A 20,040-nucleotide genomic window follows, 5' to 3' on the forward strand; every position below is an offset into this window, starting at 1 on the left:
GGTGAGAACTGCGCCTCATGGTAAATAAAAAATAAACTACGGAGATCACCTCATATGAGGTAGTATCCTATAACATAACTCAGGGCCAGAGACCTCCTGGACTACTTTCAATTGGTTAAGTGGGTTGAAGAGGAATTTTCCTGTTTTTCTTTACCCGATGGACCTTGGGTTTTGTCTGGTTTTTCACTTTTCCCAGGAGATTACGTGACTCTGGTTGAGATGCGGAATGTATGCATTCTGATGCATAAGGAGTCACAACTGTGTGGTACATGTTCTTTTTCTGTCCATCATTTTCATGTGTTCAACTTATATCAGTGAAAGGTAAAAATCTACTCCAGTCCGATAATGATCTTGAAAACATTAGTGGCCCCTAGACTCACCAAGGACAATAGATCCACTGCAAAGATTGTGGCCAGTCACAGTAATGTCCCTTTGTCATTTCTTTCATATATATTTTGCAATTAGTTCTTGAACATTGTTTAGTAATTTGCGATCAGATCTGTGTTATAAGTATTTTCTTATAGCATAATATGTTTATTCAGCTAAGTATTATTCAGTTTATTCAAGCTAAATTCTTGGTGAATTTTTGCATGCATTAGGATGAGGGTTGTTATCAGAGGTAAATTGAATTTTTTTGTCAATTTAGACACCCAGAGCAGGATTTTCCATTTTGGGTCAGGGTTCCGATGTTGGCATCAAATGCAGGTCCCGACCCTGCACCATGTCAGAAGCAGCAACCCGACATCAATTTTTGCTGAATTGGCCAATTAGTGGACAGACAGCCCACTCACTGTCCAATTAAGGATGACAGATGGGCTCACAAAGATCAATAGGAGGCCCTGCAGCACAGAAGGAGCTGCAGCCTGCTTTTGCAGGTAAGGGATAGCGAGGGTGCATCCATCTTGAGGCACACTCTCAACACTTTTAAAATAATTGAAGTAAAAAATGGCTACAGCTAACAGACTATCATTGTGTAGGGGAAACCCCTCCACAGAGCAGCCTGCAGTCACATCTGTAAGCAAAGAGGCGAGTGTGGGGAGTGGGGGGGGGATGCCTCAAAGTCATCCTGGTGTGTTAGCTCCCAGGTCTGCCACTAAGAGGCCACCTCCGCCATGGGTTGCTGGGGTGGTGAGGGGGTGTTGCTACAGGGTGACTGGAAACTTACACTCAGCTTCTGTTCAATGGCCTAAATTGGCCTTTTAATTAACTTAACAAGGTACCCACCACTTGGCAAGCCAGTTGACAGTGTGAAATTAGGTGCCCGCCTGCCTCAGTTCCTGCCCCCCACATCAGCCTCCAAAAATCCTGCCCTCGGTGTCAGGTATCCTACATTGTAAAGCTCCTTCTGTCTCGTTCCAGTAATATTCTGTAATGTAACTTCAGTAACACACCCCTAACTCCAACAGAGTGAGATTTTGCATTCTCCACATCAGCTATCCTGTAGCCTACTCAAATAAATAAATTAATCTTCATTAATCAACATGCCCTCATCATTGCCACACACAATACACAAGCTAGAGATGAGGATCCCAATTATTTAAAAGACCAATATGTTTCTTATCCACAAACCTTGTCGCAATTTTTGGTCAATCTTTTCTGTCAACATTTACCATTAGGTAAGTTCTTATGTCAAGATTTCCCATTTTGTTTGACTATTTCTACTGTCACAATAGGAATGATCTGCCCCTCACTGGACACTGTTCCATGATGCACTCCATGCCAAATCTGGGAGGAACCAAGAAACAGTATATATTGCACCAGGTGCAATAGTGAGTGAACTCAGAGTTACTTTTTAGTTACTTCGGCCACTTGATGGCATTCTGATAATATGCCAATTTATTGACAAATTACAGGCAGTTTAGTGCTTTAGCCCTGCATGGCTAGGAAATGAGTTGAAATCAGACTGTCCAAATTCATGTTACACATGGCTGTTCAAGCCAACAGCTAAGGGAAGCCTTCATTCAATCAGTCTGGGCTAGATTCAATCCTAGATCTCCAGAGATGAAAGGAGAATATTGGCCAGTATCTTTAGTTCAATGTAGCCCACTGGGCACGTAGATTAACAAGAGGGATATTCTGACTGCTAGATTTGTTCTTACATTCCATCCCAAACTGTGCCTGCTCTTTAAAGAAATCCTTCTGTTATTATTTTGACACTTGTAAGAACAATTTTTTTGTGTATACAAAACAAAATCCTTGTTCCACTTCCATAAACTTTTCCACCATGAACTTGAACATTAAGCTGGAATCCAGAGTAGATGATTGTAACTTACTGTATTTATTTTTGGAACTCTGCTCTGTCAAAAAGGAAGTTCTCCCATTAGCACAGTGTGAAATAAAACAGCTTATATAGCACGTCTGACACATGTAAATGATAAATTCTGCTACAGTCTGATTGTATAGTTTGCAAGTATATGCAATTCATCTGGATTAAAGCATTTACAAAACACTGATTGGTGGCATATGCCAGTGGTGCTCACAGCGAGGCCCAAGGCTAGTTGATTCCATCTCATCTTTAACCCAACCTGTGGCCAATAGTGACTTGATCCCTGCTCAATTAGAGCGCAGCCTGGGGTGACTTGATCTCATGTCCCCTTCTCCAGAAACCTGGGGACATTTGCTTCCTTGTGTGCTTTTGGGCCTCAGTCCATAGCTACAGGATGAAGCTAGTGTTGCTATTCCGTATGAGGGAGAGAAAAAGTGTTGCAAAATAGGAAAAATGGTTTGCTTTATAGTAGGTTTGTGGGAGGAACATTGCTTGTGATTGTGGCCCTCATAATGCATGTGGGGGAAAATGTCTTGCTCTCACACTACACATATGAGATGAGGAAGCTGGAAGATTTCCCTGTGTACCACAACCAGGGATTTGAACCTTCTCCCTTCAGGCACTGGCAGAGGCCTGTCAGGTGGAGATATGTCACTGCCACAGAAAGGAAAAGCGAAGTCAAAGATTTTATCACATAGAGAAACAAAAAAAAGGATGATATAACTTTGCAAGAGTAAGGGAAGAAGGTCAGTCTAAGGTAATGTACCTGCAACACTTGACTGTGTAACAGAGATCGGGGGAAATTCAAGGCTCCGTGGGCTGTCTAGATTTTTAAAAAATTTCAGTTCATACACCATGACACTGAAGTAAGCGCCACAACAGTGATACAGTGATTCAAATGTCATGAGTAGCTTCTTTTGGGCGGCACAGTGGCGCAGTGGTTAGCACCGCAGCCTCACAGCTCCAGGGACCCGGGTTCGATTCCAGGTACTGCCTGTGTGGAGTTTGCAAGTTCTCCCTGTGTCTGCGTGGGTTTTCTCTGGGTGCTCCGGTTTCCTCCCACAAGCCAAAAGACTTGCAGGTTGATAGGTAAATTGGCCATTATAAATTGTCACTAGTGTAGGTAGGTGGTAGGGAAATATAGGGACAGGTGGGGATGTTTGGTGGGAATGTGGGATTAGTGTAAATGGGTGGTTGATGTTTGGCACAGACTCGGTGGGCCGAAGGGCCTGTTTCAGTGCTGTATCTCTAATCTAATCTAATCTTTATATTAATCTACTAAAACACACATTTGGAGACTATTTCAATGCTTTTGTTTTCCATTTCCCCCTTTGAAAAAGCCTAACTCCAATTCTGGCCTTTTACACACCCTGGGTTTCCTTCACTTTACCACTGGGGGTCATGTCTTCAGCTTGGTAGGCCCTAAGGGCAGAATTTTTCCCTCCCGTCCCAGTTCCCGATGTCGGGCCTGGAAGCAGGAGGTCTTCGTGCACAGGCAGGGGTCAGCCAAGTGAATCAAATTACATTGGCACCGACCTATTAACTGCTGGCAGGTGCAAGAGCCAATGGCCGCAATGCTGCGTGTGGCATTTTTAAAGGGCTGCCAACACTTCCTAAAGATATGAAATAATAATTGGAGATGCAAGCAAGAGGTTCCAGCCACAGAGGCAGCACCAAGGATGACCGATCAGTGTCCCAGGGTGGCCCCACGGTTTAGCAATGCCACCCTGCAGGTTCTCCCCCAGTCTGTGCGGACACCTGGGGAGGTCATCTTCCCCCAGGATAGGAGAAGCAAGCCTGTCTTGAGATTGCAGAGGAGGTCAGCAGCCGTGAAGTCATCCCCTGCACCTGGCTCCAGTGCCAGAAGAGGATGAACAACCTGCTGTACTCTGCCAAATTGAGTGCACAACACAACATGACCACTTCAACCTTACAAGTGTCAAGGGGTTCACGTGTGATTGGCAACAAGGGTTTGCCCAGTCAGGCATTGTCAATATCCAAGCAACTGCATCAGCTGGGAGACCTCACACATATCTCTGAAGGATCCCTGGAATGATCCTGAGACATAGAAATTAAACACCACGGTGACCTTCAGTGCCACTGGCATGGGTGCCCACCACTTCCCACGGGCCTCAGCTCATCCTCCAGGATGGCACACAGCTCTGTGACAGTCTCCCTGGAGAGTCAGAGTCTTCGGCGACACTGCTGCAACACCTGCATATAATTGAACCTAGTGCGATAGACCCTCTCTAGTGAATAGACCCTTCTATGGACAGGAGGCTGGTGGCGTGACCCTCTGTGCCCTCCTCCTGCGTCCCCTTCTTGAGGATGAGGCTGTTAGTGGCCCACAGGTTGCTGCCTCGCTGTCTGTGGCTGCTGCTGCCTCCCACTCTGATGCTCCTCCTCACTGGAGGTTCTGTGGCCTGACTGGATGAGACCCATGGCAGGTCTTTACAAAGGTTCCAAGGCCTCCCAGACCCTCCACATCTCCCCAACCTTCCCATAGTCCCTGGTGTGCCACTCGAAGGTTGGCACTGCACCAGCCAACTCCGGATGTCCAAACTTATTCCAACCTGCACGGGTGTCAATGGCAGTGCCCACACTGTCCCACCCTCCCCTCACTATTGATGGCTGCTGTCTACAGCCAGCATTGACCTCTTGCCCCCTCACTGTCTCCATATAACTGGAGAAGCTCTGAAGCCCCTTGATCCCTGTGAACCCCTTACAAAATTCCATTTGTCCCGTAAAATTTTAGTCAATTGCCTAATTAATAAACTTAATTACCTTGCCGCTGAGTCGAAGTGGCTGTTCCTCCACCATGCTGGCCATCTTTCAGAAAATCCAGAACTGACACCAAGGCATCCATTCTGATGCCTTCCGTCATTATTTTACCTGACATCTTGCCTCCTGATTCACCTCCCACTCACTCTGCTATCCTTCCCTTAACCTCTCCACTCTCTACCCTCTTTTAGACATTCCCTGTGAATGACAGTGCTCCCCAGAAGCACCGGATCATGGATTCGCATTTATAAAGTTAACTCCAGATTATTACCAGAACCATGTGAAATATTCTAATTTTTTTTAAAGCAGAGTTTAATTTTTTAATTTTTACCTAAATAGGGAAAGAAAGAAAAAATGAAAGAATTTGCACAGAACAAGATCCCACAAAAACCAATGTGATATTGACAAGATAATCTTTTTTTAAAAGTGATTTTGGTTGAGATATAAATATTGACAAGGACACCAGGGAGAATCTCCTGCTCTTCCTTTGCATCTACCTGAGAGGGCAGACAGGGCCCAGGTTAATCTCTAATTTGAAAGATAGTGCCTCCAACAGTGCAGCATTCCTTTCAGTGAGGTATTAGCCTAGCACAAGTCTCTGGCATAGGACTTGAACCCACAACTTTCTAACTCAGATGCAAGAATGCTACTAATTGAGACAAGGCTGGTATCTCAGCATGTTTATCAGCACAATCCTTTCTCTTCAGTAACTTGGTAAATCAGGATTATTTTAACTAAAATATAGGTGTTGGGTGAGACAGGCCAGCTGCTGTGAAGACCCACTTTTAAGGGACAATTCTGTCAATGTTAGACAAGCATGTTTTTTTCTTAAAAAGAACTGCAAAACATTCTAACACTAACTATTTAAAGAAGGTCAGAGCTTTAAATAACGAGAGTTTCAGTAATCCTATTTATGACAGGAGAGCTCCTTCAAGAGTTTTCTGTCATTTTTGTTTAGATGGAACTGAGGAGTGAATGATTAAAGGGCTGTGGTATAAAGGTCCATAAACTGGCCATTTATAACTGTAATTCACAGAAACCTATGTCAAAATACAACACAGCTTGGCAAACCGATCTTGTGCTTATTGGGATTTAACTGTGATACCTAAACATTATTATCTTTGGAAATAGAACCTTCCACAGTTTCTAAAACATCTGCAAGGTGACATGAAAGTTCCAATGTGTGCCCACCTCATTCTCTGACCTGCTTTTGCTGACCCCACCAAAATTCATGAGGTCAAGTGGAGGTCGCACAACTTAAATATATTCTGCGGATATGGGTACGTTTGAGATGGCCCTACCCACCACTGAAGAATCCTGGTGGGGGAAGGGGGAGATGGCATGATGGGTTCCCCCATCCACTAAAAGAAAACTAGGCACCCCCTTACAAAGTTCTTCAGGGGTCTAGGCATTGATCCTGGCTCAGTTCCAATCAGATTGGTTACACAGCTGCCAGTGGGTCAGCCAGTACAGTTGGTCTTACCTGTGCTGACCTTATGCTAAGTCCCAATGAAAGCATGGGTTGCAAGAACACCGACATGTGTAGTACCTGCCCAGGGTCCACTCAACCCATTCCCCCTCCCCTTCTTACATTGATAGCCTGTGTAGGAACTTTTATATCCACCTGAGTGGGCAGGAGGGACCTCAGTTTAATGTTTTGTTGGAAAGACAGCACCTCTGACACTTACATTATATTGGTACAATGAAAACACCTTTCTGTCTCTGCATATCCCGTGGAAAATACTTCATGAAACAGGAGCTATTCAGTAACACAGTGAAACACAAATACATCATTAGTAAAGCAGCAAGAAAAACACTGTATAGAGTGTCATTGCTGAGATATGGTATGTAGATTTGATCGTCCCAATCTCATTGGTTTTCCAACTTCTCAGCTGTGTCGCTGCAGGGTGACCCCTCCTCCTCACCACAAGGGATGGAAAGCCTGATGACTCAGACATCTCTGGGGGCATTCTGGCACAATGTTCAGCGCCTGCTTTAGAGAAAAGGTTGGCAGAGCTCCAAGATTACCAATCTGTCTGACTTCCCAGCCACAGCTCATATGTGTCCTCAGAAAACCCAAGGAAAAGAAAAATGTGCAAAGAAATTCTGTACTGGAAGTTTACCCTCAAATAAAAGGGGTAGGAACGAGAGAAATGGATATAGTGGGCTTGTGGTAAGGTTAATGATGATGACGGCTAGTTCTTCACAGATGAAGATCAAAGTAAGATCTGGCTCTATAGGTGCTGGCACGCTTACTGGTGGCTAAACAGTCCAATTCTTGATCTGCAGGCTGTTGAGCTTTTGGGGCACAGGAATTCTGACCTGGGGGAGCCCGGGCAGAAGTAGCTTCCTTCCGTTTTCGACGAATCTCTCCTATAGCTTCGTGTCTTAAGGACTCAAACCTGCACATAGCAGTCCTAATTTTTGAGCACCAGCTGCTCCTGTCAGCAGCTTCTGCTCCCACATCCGTTGTTTGGTGTCAGCCAAGCAGAGTTGTTTCTTCAACTGGTTCCTGAAACATTTTCACAGGGCACCTCTATGTACTCTATGTCTCTATAAAGCCCCCAGGATCCCGTCTGCCTTATTTGCCACTTTCCCAACCCGCTCTGCCGCCTTCAATGATTTGTGCACATACCCTCAGGTTTCTGAGCTCTTGCACCCACTTTAGAACTGTTTCCTTTATTTTATATTGCCTCTCCTCATTCTTCCTACAAAAATATATCACTTCGCACTTCTCTGCATTAAATTTCATCTGCCTCGTGTCTGCCTATACCACCAGCCTGTCTTTGTCCTGTTGAAGTCTATCACTATCCTCCTCCTCACAGTGCACAATACTTCCAAGTTTTGTGTCATCAGCAAATTTTGAAGTTAAGTGAAGTGTGTCTGCATGAGTCTGTTGCAGGCTTCTCTGGCAGCCAGGTATGCAGCTGCAGGCACCATGGTCACATCTGGCAGCTCCTCCTCTCTTGCTCCTCCTTCCCCTTCTCAGTGGATGCCAGGCATTCTGCAGTTTCCACTTACTGCAGCTCCACTCCTTTCTGCAGCACAATGTTGTGAAGGGCATGGCCGACTACAATTATCCTCGATGGGGCATACTGAAGGGCACCTCCAGATCTGTCAACGCACCTGAACTGCAGCTTGAGCTTGTTCCTGTGGTCATATGGCTCCTGTCGTATTTCTCTTCTCCTCTGGTTCCCTGATGGGGTTCCTTATGGTAGTTAGCAACCAGGTCTTCAGAGGGTCTCCCAGGAGACAGCCGCTGAGGTTGTGTGGAGGAGTGAAAACCTGCAGGAGATGTGATTGCTGCAGAATGAATGAGTCATGGCAGCTCTCTGGGTATCTAGCGCAAACATGCATAATCACCTTCCAGTTGTCACAAACTATGACTGGAACCCCTTCTGATTAATGAAGACGCCTGGCTGATCTAAGGGCACTTTGATTGCCACATGCATACAATCAATGACCCCCCTGCACCTATGAGAACCCAGCCACTACAGCAAAGCCAACAGCCTTCTATGTTTAATTGACCTAATCTGTGGCAAAGTTCACATAATTGGGCGGCCTTAGAAAACAAGGCATCGTTGACCTTGGTGATACACTCTGGGTAGCAGATTGTGAGAGCCTCAAGATGTCACCAGCAGATGCCTGGAAGGAGCTGGAGTTGAAGAACCTCAGGGTTGTGGTTACCTTGATGGCCCCTGGCAATGCATGCCCATCCTGGTCCTCTTGGAAGGAGGTCTGGTTCCAGGAGACTGCAGATGTCAGCAACAACCTGATATGGAAGCCTGTGCCTCCTGAGGCACTGCTGCTTTGTCACGTTGAGGAAGCTCATCCTCTGTCTATAGACTCTGTGTTGGGGGCAGTGCCTCCTTTGAGCTGCAACTCTCTGTCCATCCCCTCTGTCCTGCGAAGCAACATGTGGCTGTTGGTGTTGTTGCTGCTCCTGGTGCCCTTGCTGGTAATGTTTCAGCTGGTGCTGTTGTTGGTGTGGCTCCTGGTGAAGCTGGTGTGGCTGCTCCTCCTCTGAGGTCCAGGTTACTGCTGCATAAGTTTCCCCCATGTTGCAATGAAGGCTGACAGCAAGGAATTTGAGAAGAATGTGAGTGTACTCCAAGGCAGTTGAAAATACTTCCAAAAAGTTGAAATTTACCCCCAAAGTGGTGATTTCAGGCTCTCAGAACTAATCCTGCAAACACAAGCCTTTTACTGCGGCTGGCCACAAGGTTGGTGATTTCACTCTTTAAAGTTATCCCAGCATATCAATTTCATTAAACAATCACTCCCTGCTGTGAACTCGCCTTGATGGCTCTGGCGAGATGCAGAAAGCTCAGGAAATCTGTGTGCAAGCTGTTAATGCCAGAATGCTGAGTTAAATTCAAAGTTAATTACCTGTTGGCATATTTTAATGATTTTCTCGACAATTGCACAAGGGTTGGTTCTCCACTTGCCTGCAAACCCTGCCGGGTCAAAGCCGGAAGTGAATGGGATCATGTCAGGTTCCCGAACCAGCATCACGCGCCCACACCTTAGCCCACTTCCCTCTGGCAGTTAAAATTCTGTACATGGGATTCTGGGATAGTTACTAGTGTTTCACAGGTCACATTCCCAAGAAAATTAGCTGCTGAGGATTAGCATCACGTTAGTGTGAATAAATTTTGATGTCTCTCTGAATGATGCTCTAAGTTGGTAGAATGGGCACTTAGTTTTACGTGTCAGCCGTGGTTCAGTGGGTAGCACTCTCATCTCTGACTTAGCAAATTGTGGGTTCATGTCCCGTTCCAGAGGCTTAAACACAAGATCTAGGCTGATACTCCCATGCTGCATGGTTGGAGGCATCGACCTTTAGGTGAGATGGTAAATTGAAGCTCCATCTGCCATCTCAGGTAGATATAAAAGATCCCAAGGCACGATTCGAAGAAGAGTAGTGGAGCTTTTTCCAGAGCCCTGGCCAATATTTATCCATCTACCAACATCGGTAGAAGAAAACAGACTATCTAGTCATTATCACATTGTTGGTTGTGGGACCTTGCTGTGCAGAAATCAGCTGCTGCATTTCTTACAAAAGTGACTACACTTCAAAAGTATGTAATTAGCTGTAAAGCACTTTGCGAGCACGAAAGATGCCATATAAATGCTCAAAACATTTCCCCTGCCCACCTGACCTTCCCCCCGCCCCCAACAAAGTTCATAATTTTAATCTTTACTCCTTCCCATCATGCCCTAAACTAATGATATTAGTTTTACCCTGCTCCCCCCACCACCACCCCCACCCTGCGCTGAAAAACTTACCCGCTCCCCCCTCCCCACCAATGTTCCGCCTCGGATCCTCGGACAGGGACCCGAAGGCGCAGGAGTGCCGGCCACCAGCACCAATATCGTTGGGAACGGACAGCCGGAGCGGGTAGGTCATTTATTCATTAATTTAAATGAATTTAAATATTTAAATTTGGCTCCCATCGCTGAGCAACGGGGGTGCTGCCATGAGGCCTCGCCTTATCCGGCAATTACGGGCTGGGCCATCCCGGCGCGAGGCCCGTGGCGGGCCCCTGCTGGATGCATTTTCCACCCTCCCTCTCCCCCCGCCATGACCCCCGGCATTGGGGGGGGTGGGGGCTGTAAAATGCAGCTCGCCGTCTTTTGTATGAGACACTAAATCGAGACCCCATCTGCCCCTCTCAAGTGGACCTAAAAGATCCCATGGCAATATTCAAAGAACAGTAGGGGAGTTCTCCCAGGTGTTCTAGCCAACATTAATACTTCATCCAATATCACTAAAACAGATTCTGGTCATTATCACATTGTTGGACCTTGCTGTGAATGAATTGGCTGTCATGTTTCCTACATGACAAAAGTGACTATGCTTCACACTTCATTGGTTGTAAAATACTTCCACTGAGTTGAGATCATGAAAGGTACTATATGGCTGTAAGTTTTTTTCTTTATGGTCCGCTGCATTTAAAAATAGATTGTTTATAATTTACTGTCCCGTAGTGATTATAGATATGCTTCAAATAAATTGATTTTTTAAATATAAAGTAAGACTTGGCTGTTGAAGCAGGTTAACTCATTGTCCATTCATTTAGGATTTGCATTATAATCCAACCCAATCCAATATTGTAAGTTTGTTGTCTCTGCTGGGTGGAAATATCCCATGTGAATTGAAAACACTGAACCCAGTCGGTATGGGTTGTTATGAGTGTTTCCATTTTTTTGTTAAATTTTGAAGATTTTGGTTTAAAACTGAAAAGGAGTCCATGGATTTTTTTTACAAGGGTCACTGAGAGGTCTGGACTGTAAACAGTTACTAGAAGTCACCTGTTTTCAAATAATTACCCAGCAGGGGTTGTTTTTGACTTGGGGAAAGATGTTTGCAGAGAAGTGACAGGTCAAGATTTATTAGGGTCAGGAAGCTTGTCTCTTGTAACATTGTTTATGGTTTCACTTTGGACAGTGAGTTGGGATATGGACAATGGTTTGAAAAGACAGTTGGAGAAAACTTGCCAAGAGAGCAACACCCAGCTCAGTCTGTTCCAGCTCTTTGAAAAAGCCTGCTAGTTTTCGATCTCTTAAGAAGTTGAGAAGCAAGTGTAAGAAATTGCCTGAAACCCCTATTACTACATTTTCCCTGGAATGCCTGCCCAAACTGATCTTCAACATCACCTTTCAAGAGCTGGTCTAGCAAGATCCCAGTGACAGCCATCTATACGCATTTGGGATGCCCAACTAAAAAGGAATTCTGACATCTTTTCATATCTTCTCTTTTTTTCTTCAAGAATTAGCAAGTATTTTGGCCAACGTATTCTTTTTCTATTTTTCTTGTACTAGAGCTCTAAAGAGTAAATCTCTTTATTTTTTGATTAACCGGTGTATGTGTGTGTGTCTGTTTGTGTGTGAGAGTCTAAGGTAAAAAGGGAACTTTTATATTTTGATCTGTGTGTTAATGCTTTGCTTCATTACTGGTTCAGACTTTGTTTATAATAAACTAATAATTTTGTTGTTTATTAAAGAATCCTGGTTGGTGCGTTTTATTCTGGGATAAAAATAGAGTCTATGATTGACCATATTGGTAAATGGGAAAAAAAATTAATATATGTTGTGACATGTGGAGAAGTGGAGCTAGAATAAAAAGTGAACTCCTCCCACCTCCATCGTAACAGGGTCCAAAACCCAAAAGGAATAAAACTGCACAAAAATCTAATTAGTAGTCACACTAAGAAATGCCAGCAGGGCTGAGGTACATCATCAAGAATGCATCTATTTATTCTGAACGCACCTGAGGTGGGGATGTTCACAGTGGAATCCTGATATGGAAAAGCATTCCATTTTCTGGCATGGTGACACTAAACAAAAATTCTAAGTTAAAGGAGAGAAGAAAAAAATTGTGTTGCAATCTGGGACACTGTTCCAAAGCTGTACATGTCGTACATGATGCAGGATGTCAAAAACACATGGTAAATGACTTCAGTTTGGTGGAGAGACTAGAGAAGATTGTTCTCCTTAAAGCAGAGAAGGTTAAAGGTTAAAGGGTTGTCTAAATTATGAGGAATTTTGATAAAGTAGATCAAGAGAAATTGGTTCCACTGGCAGCAGGGCCAGTAAGCAGAGGAGAGATAAGGAGAATTATGTTATGCAGTAAATTATTATGATCTGGAATACACTGCCTCAAGGGGTGGGGGAAGCAGATTCAGTAACTTTCAAAAGGGATTTGGATATAAACTTGAAATAGAAAAATTTGCAAGACTATGGGGAAAGAGTAGGGAATTAGAACTAATTAGAAATCTCTTTAAAAGAGCCAGCACAGGCACAATGGGCTGAATAGTCTCTTTCTTTGTTGTATAATTCTATGATTCCTAGTTGTATCTATAACATATTATAAATGATGTAATTTGTGTGACAGCTTTAGAACCCAAACTGACTGTTGTTGATCGGAACAAAAAATAATCAACAGATGCTTTCATCATTTAATGTTAATGGCATTATATTGCTGTGGAAGAACATTCAGAAGTTATATGCCTTATTATAACACATCCCGTATGTATTATTACTGTCATGCTTACGCAAGGAGTTTTAAACTATGAACTATAAAAAATGAACTGATGAATTAGCCTCCCAAAATGGACACACATTTGCTACTAGACAAAATGGAGTAAGAGGTTAGGTGACCTCTCCTGTTCTGCAAATGTACATAGTGACTGCTGGAGACTGAGCCCATCATCATGTCTAGACCAGACTTGAAGGAAGCATGAGAAATGCTAATGGCCCCATTCCATGTTCATGGCTACCTTTTCAACAAGTTGAACTAACAATGATCTTTGCAGACATAATATCTCCAGAACCAAACTCTGGATAACAGGTATGAGCAAACACCACTTTAACAAAATGAGCAACATTCAAACACCATTGTCTAACAACGGTCACACATTCAGAAACATTGCATGAAAACAACAGGGGAGAGCAACTTTAATCACCTGATAGGAACCAAGCATGATAAGTTTTCTTTTCAAAAAAGAGATTTTTCTGTGCAGAAAACCAGAGAACAGAAGACAGATAGCCAGCAGCCAGGAAGGCTGAGAAAGAGATCTATTATAGCCAAGAAGGAGACACTGCCAAATAACAACTTGTAAAAAAACTACTATGAGGCAGAGATGAAAAGGTGACCTTTGAGAGATTGAAACAGGATCTTCGTTATTGGACCGTAACTGAGATTTAGCCAAAGAAGTCTGCAGAAAAGCATCCGTCCACCTGAAACTCCCCAAAGCTTGACTCCAGTGAACCAGGAGAAACAAGAAGAACAGGCCTGTGCCGTTTAAATTTTCCTCCCAGAAAAGAAACAAGGTTTCACAATGAACTCTTTTCAAAAAAAACACCAGACCTAAATGCACACTATCTTTTAACTTCTATCCTTTATTGTGTGTGTGCATGTGTGCGCATGTGTGTAGGGGTGAAGTTGTGAATTTCCTGTTGTTTTTATTTAATCTTTCTTCAAACCTACGAGCAAACTTGTCATTTGTGTTTATTGACCATGAGAACACTCAGGGGGTTAAAACATAATTCGAATAAAAAAGCTGGCAGTTGAGAGGTGAAAAGGGAAACCACTCTCATCATTTCCCATCTGTCCGTAACATTATATCAGTGCTCTGAAGCAGTTTTCTCCATTTATTAATATTTTAATCTTATTAACACATTGTTTTCTATTCATTTATATATAAGCAATATTATTCACCTTCTGTTGTTTTGAGGCTTTTGTCTACGATTACGACTTCCTGCAGTTCAAAATAGGGAAATGTAAATGAACTTGTGTTTATGAATAATTAAGGTATTTTTGCAGTCGTTTTCTTTTGAGACTTTGTTTTTATATTAAGATGCATAAATTACAAAGCTCTCTTGTGAGCTTACATTCACCAGCACAGCCAGTCGTCAGCTCACGGTCCATGGCAGCTGAACGTAGCACAAGTTGGAAAAGTTTTTGTCCGAAAGGGTATAAAGAAGATCATTATTATGAGGTAAGGTTATCCATTGACATTTTTTAAAATAAGTAATTTAATCACCATGGGGAAAAATTGCTCTCATCATGATATGTTTAATGGGGAGGCGGTGGCATAATGGTAATGTCACTGGACTAGTAATCCAGAGGCCTAGGCTAATGCTCTGTGGACACGGGTTCGAATCCCACCAAAGCACATGGTGAAATTTGAATTCAATTAATAATAAAATAAGTTGGAATTAAACGCTAGTCTAATGGTGACCATGAAACCAATGTCGATTGTTGTAAAAACCCATCTGGTTAACTAATGTCCTTCAGGGAAAGAAGTCTGCCATCCTTACCTGGTCTGGCCCACATGTGACACCAGACTCACAGCAATGTGTTTGAGTCTTAACCGACCTCTAAATGGCCTAGCAAGCCACTCAGTTGTATTGAACCGCTACAAAGTCAAAAAAAAAGGAATGAAACTGGATGGACCACCGGGCATCGACCTGGGCAAGACAAACCCAGTCCTGTCAACCTTGCAAAGTCCTCCTTACTACTGGGGGCTTATGCCAAAATTGGGAGAGCTGTCCCAGAGACTAGTCAAGCAAAAGCCTGACGTGGTCATACTCACGGAATCATATCTTACAGACAATGTCCCACCATCATCATGCCTGTGTATGGCCTGTCCCAATGGCTGGACAGACCCACCAGAGGTGGCGGCATAGTGGTATACAGTTGGGAGGGAGTTGCCCTGGGGATCCTCAGCATTGACTCCGGACCCCATGAAGTCTCATGGCATCAGGTCAAACATGGGCAAGGAAAGCTCCTACTGCTGATTACCACCTACTGCCCCCCACGGCTGATGAATCAGTGCTGATGAAGCAATGAGGGTAACAAGGACACAGAATGTACTCTGGGTGGGGGAACTTCAATGGCCATCACCAAGAGTGGCTCGGTAACATCACTGCTGGCCGAGTCCTAAAAGACATAGCTGTGAGACTGGCTCTGCTGCAGGTGGTGAGGGAAAAACCTACTTGATCTCATCTTCACAAATCTATCTGTCGATAGTATTGGCAGGAGTGACCACTGCACAGTCCTTGTGGAGACAAAGTCTTGTCTTCACATTGAGGATATCCTCCAGCATGGCGTGTTAGCACCATCGTGCTAAATGGGATAGATTTCGAACAGATCGAGCAGTTCAAAACTGGGCATCCATGAGGCGCTGTGGGCCATCCGCAGCAGCGGAATTGTATTCAACCACAATTTGTAACCTCATAGCCTGGCATATCCTCCACTCTACCATTACCATCAAGGCGGAGGACCAACCCTGGTTCAATAGGAGGGCATGCCAGGAGCAGCACCAGGTATATCTAAAAATGAGATGTCTCCGCCTGGCGAAGCTACAACACAGGACTATGTGCATGCCAAACGGCGGAAGCAGCATGCGATAGACAGGGTAAAGCGATCCCACATCCAACGGATCAGATCTAAGCTCTGCAGTCCTGCCACATCCACATGAATGGTGATGGCCAATTAAACAACTAACAGGAGGAGGCTCCACAAATATCACCAACCTCAATGATGGGGGAGCCCAGCATATCAGTGCAAAAGACAAGGCTGAAGCTATTGCAACCATCTTCAGCCAGAAGTGCTTAGTGGATGATCCCTCTTGGCCTTCTCCTGAGGTCCCCAGCATCACAGATGGCAGTCCTTAGCCAATCCGATTCACTCCATGTGATATTAAGAAACGGCTGAAGGCACTGGATACTGCAAAGGTTATGGGCCCTGACAACATTCAGGCAATAGTACTGAAGACTTGTGCTCTAGAACTAGCCGTGCCCCTAGCCAAACTGTTCCAGTACAGCTACAACACTGGCATCTACCCGGCAATGTGGAACGTTGCCCAGGTATGTCCGGTCCACAAGAAGCAGGACAAATCCAACCTGGCCAATTACCGCCCCATCAGGCTACTCGCATTCTTCAGCAAAGTAATGGAAGGAATCGTCGACAGTGCAATGAAGTGGCATTTGCTCGGCAATAACCTGCTCACTGATGCTCAGTTTGGGTTCCGTCACAGCCACTAAGCTCCTGACCTCGTTACAGCCTTGGTCCAAACATGGACAATACAGCTGAACTCCACAGGTGAGGTGAGAGTGACTGCCCTTGACATCAAGGCAATATTTGACCGAGTATGGCATCAAGGAGCCCTAGCAAAACTGGAGTCAATGGGAATCGGGGGAAAAATCTCCACTGGTTGGAGTCAATACTAGCAAAAAGGAAGATGGTTGTGGTTGTTGGAAGTCAATCATCCCAGTCCCAGTACATCACTGCAGAAGTTCCTCAGGGTAATGTCCTAGGCCCAACCATCTTCAACTGCTTCATCAATGACCTTCCCTCCATCATAAGATAAGAAATGAGGATGTTCACTGATGACTGCACAATGTTCAGCACCATTCATGACTCCTCAGATACTGAAGCAGCCCGTAAGCATATGCAGCAAGACCTGAACAACATCCAGGCTTGGGCTGACAAGTGGCAAGTAACATTCACACCACACATGTGCAAGGCAATGACTATCTCAAACAAGAGAGAATCCAACTATCTCCCCTTGATGTTCAATGGTATTGCCATTACTGAATCCCCCACTATCAACATCCTGGGGGTTACCATTGACCAGAAACTGAACTGGACCAGCCACATAAATACCGTAGCTACAAGAACAGGTCAGAGGCTAGGAATTCTGCGGTGAATACCTCACCTCCTGTCTCCTCAATGCCTGTCCACCATTTACAAGGCACAAGTCAGGAGTGTGATGGAATACTCTCCACTTGCCTGGATGGTTGCAGCTTCAACAACACTCAAGTAGCTCAACACCATCCAGGACAAAGAAGCCAGCTAGATTGACACCCCATCCACCACCTTAAACATTCACTCCCTTCACTACACCACCTTAAACATTCACTCCCTTCACTACCGAGGAACAGTGGCAGCAGTGGGTACCATCCACAAGATGCGCTGCAGCAACACATCAAGGCTCTTTTGACAGCACATTCCAAACCTGCAACCTCTACCACCTAAAAGGACAAGGGCAGCAGATGCATGGGAACACCACCAAGTTCCCCTCCAAGCCACACAGCTCCTGACTTGGAACTATGTCACCGTTCCTTCACTGTCACTGGGTCAAAATCCTGGAACTCCCTTCCTAATAGCACTGTTGGTGTACTTACACCCCAAGGACTGCAGCGGTTCAAGAAGACAGCTCACCACCACCTTCACAAGGGCAATTAGGTATGGGCAACAAAATGCTGGCCTAGCCAGCGACGCCCACATCCCACGAACAAATTAAAAAAAAAGAGGGAACATGTTGTAACACAGAGTAATCAGAGCAATTTCCTCCCAACACCCCATTTTTTTTAAAGGAAAAGTCCCTTCATAAAGAAATTTTGTCGTAAGCAGGTCACTTGATTTCTTCCAGTGTTATACTTTTCAAAGGAGACTGCAAAGAGCATTAAACATTTTTGCTGGCATCACACAAGTAGCCAATTTAATGCAGCATTGCACATGGGCCAAGCTCGTCTTCATGTGATGTGGTGTCAAAGGGCGGAGGTTAATTGGACCAGGACACATAAGATATAATTCAGCCTCCATTTTAAAGCTGGCTGCTTCCCCACAGAGAGACAGGGTAAATGAGCAGGCAAGTCACCCCAGGCTACCATGATGAACCTCGTCGCAGTTACATAAAGAGATGGTTAAGATCAAACCTGAGGTGACTTCCATTCACTTCTTTATGGTTGGAAAATATATCAATGTTGAGAAACTAAAAATAAGGAAATATTTTTCTAAGTATCCGGGGATTTTTTTCTAAAATAAGTACAGTATTTTCTCACCATAATATCTGTGAGATACTTTGTCCCGGTAGCAGAAATAAAATCTTTTTGCATGGTTTCCTCATTAATAGAGGAATCAGGCCAAACTCAGAATGGCCAGCAAGCCATAGGTGTGAGATTTTCAGTCACATCCAGGACTGTCACCTCAGACCATCAACAGAACCAAGACAAAAAATATTGAAAGCGGCAGACTGTACATGGCTCTAGTGCTAATGCGGCAGAGAAGTAAGAAGTGACAGGCAAAAATAAAGTGAAAGGAAAATCAATGTGAAGGTAAGAAATGGAACTGCAGGCAAGGGACTGAGCAGCCCGACTTCATTTGACGGCTAGTAAAGTGGAAGTGCATACAATGCTCATAGGTCAACGTTGCACCATGTCTGGAAGGAATTAGAGGCAGATGTGAGGTTGTAATTGACCATGATGGTCAATGGCTGTGCCATCCAAATAGCATGTGGTTTTTGTCCTTGCAGCACACAGAAGAGCTCTGCATCTGGTGCTATCCTAACCTGAAGTCTATAAAACCAGTTGCTCCTGGTCATTGCTAGGTAGATGTGCTAGGCCCTGCATTTGTTGCTGGTGGCATCGTAAAAGGTGCTGCCAGTCAAGACTCTGCCAGATGTTGATCCCCTGGCATGCCTTCTTTCATCCAATACCAATTAAAAATGTGACACACTGTAATTGGGCTGCTTCCAGAGAACCATCCAACATTGTTAGTTAGGTCTTCATAAGTAGCTTTCATGTGATCAGCTCTACTGTTTCATCCTCCTCTGGGAATTAGACTGATGCATGGACTAATCTTCTGACAAACTGAGATATGTGAATCTTTGTAGATGCAGGAGAGAGGGTATTGGCAGATAGGAATGGGATGTCTCTGGTATAGCCTGACATGCTTGCCGTCCTTTCATTGGTACTTTTCTTCTCCTCAATGATATTTTCTGGTGGTCACATGGCTCTTTTCAATAGTTTTGTAGCTCTGCCCAGGTTCCTGACAGAAGTTATCCCGGTTAGAATAAAGGTGGCGCAGAAGATGAATGCAACTTGACTGCTGCCAGGAAACTAGGCATAGACCTGCACGATGTGCTGCTGTGGTCACAAACAAGGTGGATGTTGAAGGAGTGGAATCCCTTTCTATTCAGAAATGCTGAAGGGGAGCATGCAATGCAATGTGATGCAGTCTATGACATTTTAGATCCTGGGAAAACCTAGTGCTCTCCCCTCCTACTTCGCTCTGCCCATGCAGATAGAGATATAGGTGTTCCTCTTGGCTTTGATCACCTAATACAACTGTGAACAGAAAATGAGATGTTTCTGATGTCATCTGCCACAGCCTGGAAGGACCCAGTGGCATAAATGTTAAGGGTCATGGCGACTTTATCAGCCACAGGCTGCAGCAGGTGACATAGCTCGGTAACACCCTCCTTTTTGCAGTGAAGGCACCTGACATGCTTGTTCCTCAGTAAAGTTAAGGGAGGAGAGGTCCTCTCTGAAGATCCAAATGACCTGCCACGCAGTGCCCTCCTCCTTCCTCTTCTGACTGCTTCTGTTCTCTCCTGTCTCCTTGACTTCTCCCCCTCATCCTCCAAACTCAAAGGCAGATCTACCGGACCATCCATGACCACAATCAAGGCAAGGCAGAC

This window comes from Heterodontus francisci, chromosome 2 (genome assembly GCF_036365525.1).
Source record: "Heterodontus francisci isolate sHetFra1 chromosome 2, sHetFra1.hap1, whole genome shotgun sequence".
Classification (NCBI taxonomy): Eukaryota; Metazoa; Chordata; class Chondrichthyes; order Heterodontiformes; family Heterodontidae; genus Heterodontus; species Heterodontus francisci.